Consider the following 6,220-nt stretch of genomic DNA (forward strand, 5'->3'; position numbering starts at 1 on the left):
TATTCATGATGACAGTGTTTTTAGTATCTGGTTAGATGTGAATGATTTTTGAGTTCATTTTGAGACAATAGCAGGTTATATTGATTCCTAAAGAAAATAATATCATAAATAATCTACATGCTTATACCATTCTCTTTTACCTAAGCAGTTTTCTATATATCATTACCTTTGATATAAAAGAATTAACAATAAGTTCTTCTAATAAAAGAAAGTTTATCATTGATGCACACTGTCACCAGTCAGAGGTACTATTTGATACCTTTTTGATTGTCGGTGGTTTTGCCAATACAAACTTAACATTATGTCTGAGTTGTACAAAGATAGTAAAGGCTATTCACCTCTTGAGAGTCTCTTAAATCCCTTATTTTTAGTCTTCCTCAAATTGAAATGCAATGTTTTTCCCTTAGGGGTGCCAATGAATCTAAGCATTAAATGTGTTTTTTTTTTTTTCAAATATTTCTCATCTTTTCTCACTTTACTAGTCATTACTGGCTCATTGGACACCAGGATATCTTACGGTACATCTGCATTAGTCAGCTTTTCATTGCTGTGACCAAAATACCTGACAAGAATAATTTAGAGAAGGAAAGATTTATTTTGGCTCAGAGTTTCAGAAGATTCAGTCCATGGTTGGCTGGCTCCAAGGCAGAAACATCATGGTGGAAGAGCATGGTGGAAGAAAGCAGCTAAACTTATGGCAGCCAGGAAGCAGAGAGAGACAGACAGGAAGGGGCCAGTGACATATGTAGTCCCTAAGGGCACACCCACAGTGAGATAATTCCTGTAGCCATGCCCCACCTGCTTATAGTTACCACCCAGTGGCCCATTCAATTATTAATTCATCACATGGATGAATCCAAAGACGAGGTCAGAGGCCTCATGAGCCAATCATTTCACCTTTGAACACTGCTGTGTTGCCTAACACATGAGCTTTTGGGGGACATTCCAGATACAAACCATAATGACATCCCTGTCTCTCCCTTCAGATCTCCTGATGCTTGTTTCTTACTACTCGGCTTACTTTCAAAGCATCCAGCTTTGTTCCTTGCCATTCCCCTTAACCTTTTACAAAAAAATTAAATGGAATAAAATTTATCCTTAATTCCTATTCTGTCTCCCTAATCTCACAGAACTCATCATAAAGTAGCATTCTTCACTCAAGCCTGCATGATCTTATTTTTCTTTTAATCAAGGTTACATTTCCACTTGGATATAGAAAAACTAAAAGGGTATCACCCTCTAACAACATGAAAAATTTGAACAACCTGGCAAATAATAACTTTCCTTGATCCCAGCAGAGAATTAAGATCACACCTGAAATCTAAGGAAAGACATAGGTACCTCCATGAAAAAGTGGGACACCAGTACTGACTCAGACCAAGGGAAATAAACAGTGCTTCCCTACAGGTGAGACAGAAGAATCTTTGACCAATGACTAGAGACTGAGTGTGAGCTAGTAGGCGAGTAATCCCCGGACACTGAAACCCACTAGCAGGATCTTCACTGGGATCAAAAGGAAGCTCAAGGTTCTGTCAAATACAAGGAACACTTACCCTGCAGTGCAGGCCTGGGCTAGGGAATGGCTCTCTAGAAAATGTGCAAGGCCTTTGCTGGGATGGTTTTGTTTCCATTATGGCACAGGAACCTCAAGCTGCTGAAGGAAGGGCAAGGAACTGGTCGCCTCCAGTGCACAGGTGAAGACCTATCATGGTTGCAGGAAGAGAAAACAGAAAAACTCTCCACCCTGGGGAAAGGTAGAAATCTCTTTCTGTGAAAAGAACAGGATTATGAAAACCCCACCCCAGATACCAACAACACAGGACTGGTCTGACACGGGTCAATAGGACCCCCACACAGCACCCCTACCATACTATCAAGTACAGAGTAACCAGTACCTATAGTCTGCAAGGAGGGGCAAAAGTCAGAGGAGGAGATCCCTGAGGTATAGGCAGAAAGAGAAGGTGAAAATGGAGGGTGACCCAGGTCCTGAGAATAGAACCCTCTAGTAAACCTGTCCCCAACCTGAGTGCAAGGGAACACTACAGGAATGTGAAGCTGGTGGATAGAGACGGTAACCAGAATACAAACCAGACTCAAGTCAGCTCAACTCCTAGTGAGATTAATTCAACTCTTTGCTTAAGACCTCACAAAAGAGAAGGCATCCCCCTTCCAGGCCCAAATACTACTAAGCTCAGTCTCCAGTGCCACACACTGAAAATGGGGAGAAAAGAAACAAACAAAAAAGATAGAACAAATAGAAAACAACTGTCAAAATGATATCTTTTAAGCTACCATATTAATAGCAATATTAAATGTAAATGGTCAAAACACATCAATTAAACAATAGATTTGATAAATAGCAAAGAAAAAAATAGCTCTCTACAAGACAGTTACATTATTTATTTTTTGGCAGTACTGGGGATTGAGCCCAGGATGCTTTATCACTGAGCTAAATCCCTAGACCAAACCTTTTATTTTATTTTTATTTTTTTAGGAAGTCTCCCTAAAGGAGACTTAAGAGTCTCCTTCCTCAGCCTCCTAAGTAGCTGGGACTGCAGGTGTGTGCCACTGCCCAGAGAAAGCTACTTTAAATGTAAAGATATATAGGTTAAAAGTATATGAACAGAACAAGACAAACGAGGTAAAAAAATTAATTTAAAAAACCTGGGTTGGATATATTACTGTTAGACAAAGCTAAAATATCAGGGGTGAAGAGGGGCATTATAGTAATGCAGGAGTCCTTCCCTGAAATGACTATTATTACTTATGTACCTAAAAAAAGGGACTTTGAAATACATGAGCCAAAAACCCATAGCACTGAATGGAGAGAAAAACAAACCCATAATTATAGCAGATTTCAACACTCCTCTCTCAGTAACTGATAGAGTGCAGAGAAAATTGGTAAGGATATAAAAGACCCAAACAACACTATCAACCACTATCATCTCATTGACATTTATAGAATACCCTAACAATAGCAGGAAACATACTTCTCTCAATATAATTTTTTTCATGGAATATTCACAAATAAGGGACATATTTGGGGCCATGAAATAAAACTTAGCAACTTTGAAAGCATAGAAATAATGCAAAGCATGTTCCTAGATCTAATGGAATTAGAGTAGACATTAATATCAAAAAGATATCTGGAAAATTTTTAACTATTTAGAAATTCTTTAAGTTAAAAATTAATTTTTACTTTCTTTTTATGTCCCTTAAGGAGAGTGTGGAGTATTTGAGAAAGAACACTTTACTTATTTGCACACAATTGTTTTAAGAATTTGAGATAATTTAGAGCAAGTCTGGATCATTAGATAATCAATGATTTAAATGAGAATTAGATAATCTGGAAATCTTTGAAAACATTTGCCTGTTTACAAATAAATAAACAGAAGTTCAGAGAGGTTTATCAACTTCTTCCCTCGTGAACACAACCAGGATATCAGGGGAGTGAAATTCAGTTTTGTCCTTTTCTAGAGCCTCTGATTCTTACTTCTCCCTAAATATATGGTCAATTTCCTCATGAACTTTGCATTATAACATAGTTGAGACAAGATGTGTGTGTGTGTGTGTGTGTGTGTGTGTGTGTGTGTGTGTGTAAATGTGCATTGGTGTACATATGCAATCAATAAAAGTAAAATAAGTAGAAAAGAAAATCTAGACAGCCTAAAAATATGTGCTTAGTGGTTAAATCTGCCTGAGTTCAGCGACTGCTCCAGCATTTTGAATGACATTAGGCAAGTTATTTAATTCCCTAAATCCTCAATTTTCCCATCCATAAAATGGGGGATATAACAGAGGCTATCTCATAAGGTTTAACACAATGAAGCTACTATAGGGATTAACTAAAATCACATCAAACAAAGTCATTGGCACATAGTTAACACTAGAATGTGAGTTATAATTTGAGAACTAATTGACACCTCCCCACCCCACCAGGCTGAGAGGTCCCACAGGACAGGAAAAGCCTCCTCTGATTTGCTCATTTTATCACTAGTACCAAACCCAGCACCGAGCATAGAGTGAGGCCGAGCTAAACCAAAGACTTCAGATTTAGATGGGGGGAAAGGGGCGGGGGAGTATGTTGGTGAGAGGAGATTTGCTAACTACAGGGAAAAGGAGAACTTCACATAGGAGATGGAATGGGAGCCAGTCCCTCTGAGATTTAGAAAAATTTAAATAAATGAAGAGGAAAAAGAAGTTTGTTTCAAGTTGGTGGAATAGCATTTGGAAAGCTCATTCTGTGAGAACACAAAGTTCACATGGAGGGACAATGAGTAGACCAGCCCTGCTGACAAAGAGAACTCCCCCAGGAGAGCAGTGAGAAGCATCTGGAACAGGGGGCTTGGGTCTGGGTACAGGGGCCTGGACACAGACAAGTGCCGCTCTTCCTCTTTTCCTTTCAGCCTTTGCAAAACAGAAATGGCTTATATTTGCTCCTTCTTCATTCCCTTGGGGAAAAGTCAGAAAGCTCCAATCATTATATTTCGTTTGACACATGAGCTAGCCTGTGCTGCCAGAGCTAAGCATTGTGAGCAGTCATACGACCCAGGTGCTGGTGTCAAGGCTAACAGGCTCTGCTAAGGTTTTGCCTGTGAGGTCCCCACAGACCCACTACAGAGTAGAGCATTAGAGCATTCATTTCTGTCTCCTTCTGAAACATGCAGGGCTTGGAGAACTCTGCAAGAGTTCAGATAAATCTCTCTCCCGTGACATCGAAAATGAATGAGAGGCTGGTGCCAAGATTCTTAATGGAACTATTATATGGTATTACTAATGATAATACTCAACTCTGTCTCAATATTGCACAAGAAAAGACCTGGCTATAAGCTTTCAGTATCTGGAAATGAGTTTGGGCATGGAAATTCAAATAATTTGAACAAAACCTCCCTGATAAAATTAGTAAACTCTGAAAATAATCAATGGCCAGACTGTCAATTAAGAATGGGGATTGGAAGAACTCCCTTGCATTTGGTTAGGCTTCACTTGAAAGCTAAGGAGTAAGGAACATGGAAGTCTCTTGCATTAGGATTCCCTTTTCAAAGCTTAAGGTCATTTACCCCGTAGCTAATGAATAGCAAGGACTATTGTTTTTCTTCTAAGAAAATTCTCTAGTGAAAATACTTGTATCCTGTAAGCCCTCCTAAATAGATTGTTTCTTCTCATTGTATTTGTGCATGTCCTTTTTTGCTACCTCACAGTTTTCAAGAGTAGAGTCGTGTGTCACTTAATGACTACGTTCTGAGAAATGTGGCTTCAGTTGGTTTTGCGGTTATGTGAACATCACAGAGTGCACTTACACAAAGCTAAATGATGGAGACTACATACACGAAGGCAATGGGGGAGGCCTATTGCTCCCACAACAGACCTGGACAGCACGTCACTGTACCGAACACTAAGAAGTTGTGACACAATAGGTCTTGTGTACCTAAACATATTTAAACATAGAAAAGGTAAGTTACAGTAAAAATTCTAGGCTATAGGGATTTTTCAGTTCCATTATAAATTTGTAAGACAACCACCATCTTTGATAAATGATGGGGTTCATCATTTATCAAAGTATCATTATGTAATACATAACTGCATTTCAAATTCCACTCCAGAATCCGATACCTTGCATTTCTGGGCAATTTCATGGTTGGAACTGAAAAACTACAGTATCCCCCATATTTTCCACTCACCATCAGCCTCATCCTTATGCCTGAGTTTGTGCCTTGGATTAAAGAAAGAACTGAAACTACATGTAGTCCAGAACTCTAGGCTCCTGCCTCGGTGTTCTTTCCAGATAAGACTTTACCTTTCATTAAATCAAGTTAATGATTTACTGCGCTACTCTCTCTCCTCAAATTTTGCATTTTTCAAGAGAACCTAGGTGAGAGATACAACCTGCCAAAACCAAATCACTTAAAGTTGTTCAAGGAGACTTTCAGGACACTGAAATCATTCCCTGTAAGAGGTTGTCTTCTCATCAGTACCCCCGGCTCTGCCTACTCAGAAGCAATTCCAAGGATCTGAACCGTATAGACTCATCTACACTCTAGCTGCTTTATCAAGGTTCAAAATTTTTAAAAAGTTTATTCCACCACCAGCCTGATCACCTATAAATTCCATTCACTCTAATTAGTACGAGTACAAGAATAAAGATGGGTTTTGGATTAAGAGAATCCTCAATCTAGTCTGGAAAGTAGACACTTGAAGAATTGTAGTACTACATGGTAAA

Source organism: Sciurus carolinensis, chromosome 15 (assembly GCF_902686445.1).
Source record: "Sciurus carolinensis chromosome 15, mSciCar1.2, whole genome shotgun sequence".
In the NCBI taxonomy this organism is placed as follows: domain Eukaryota; kingdom Metazoa; phylum Chordata; class Mammalia; order Rodentia; family Sciuridae; genus Sciurus; species Sciurus carolinensis.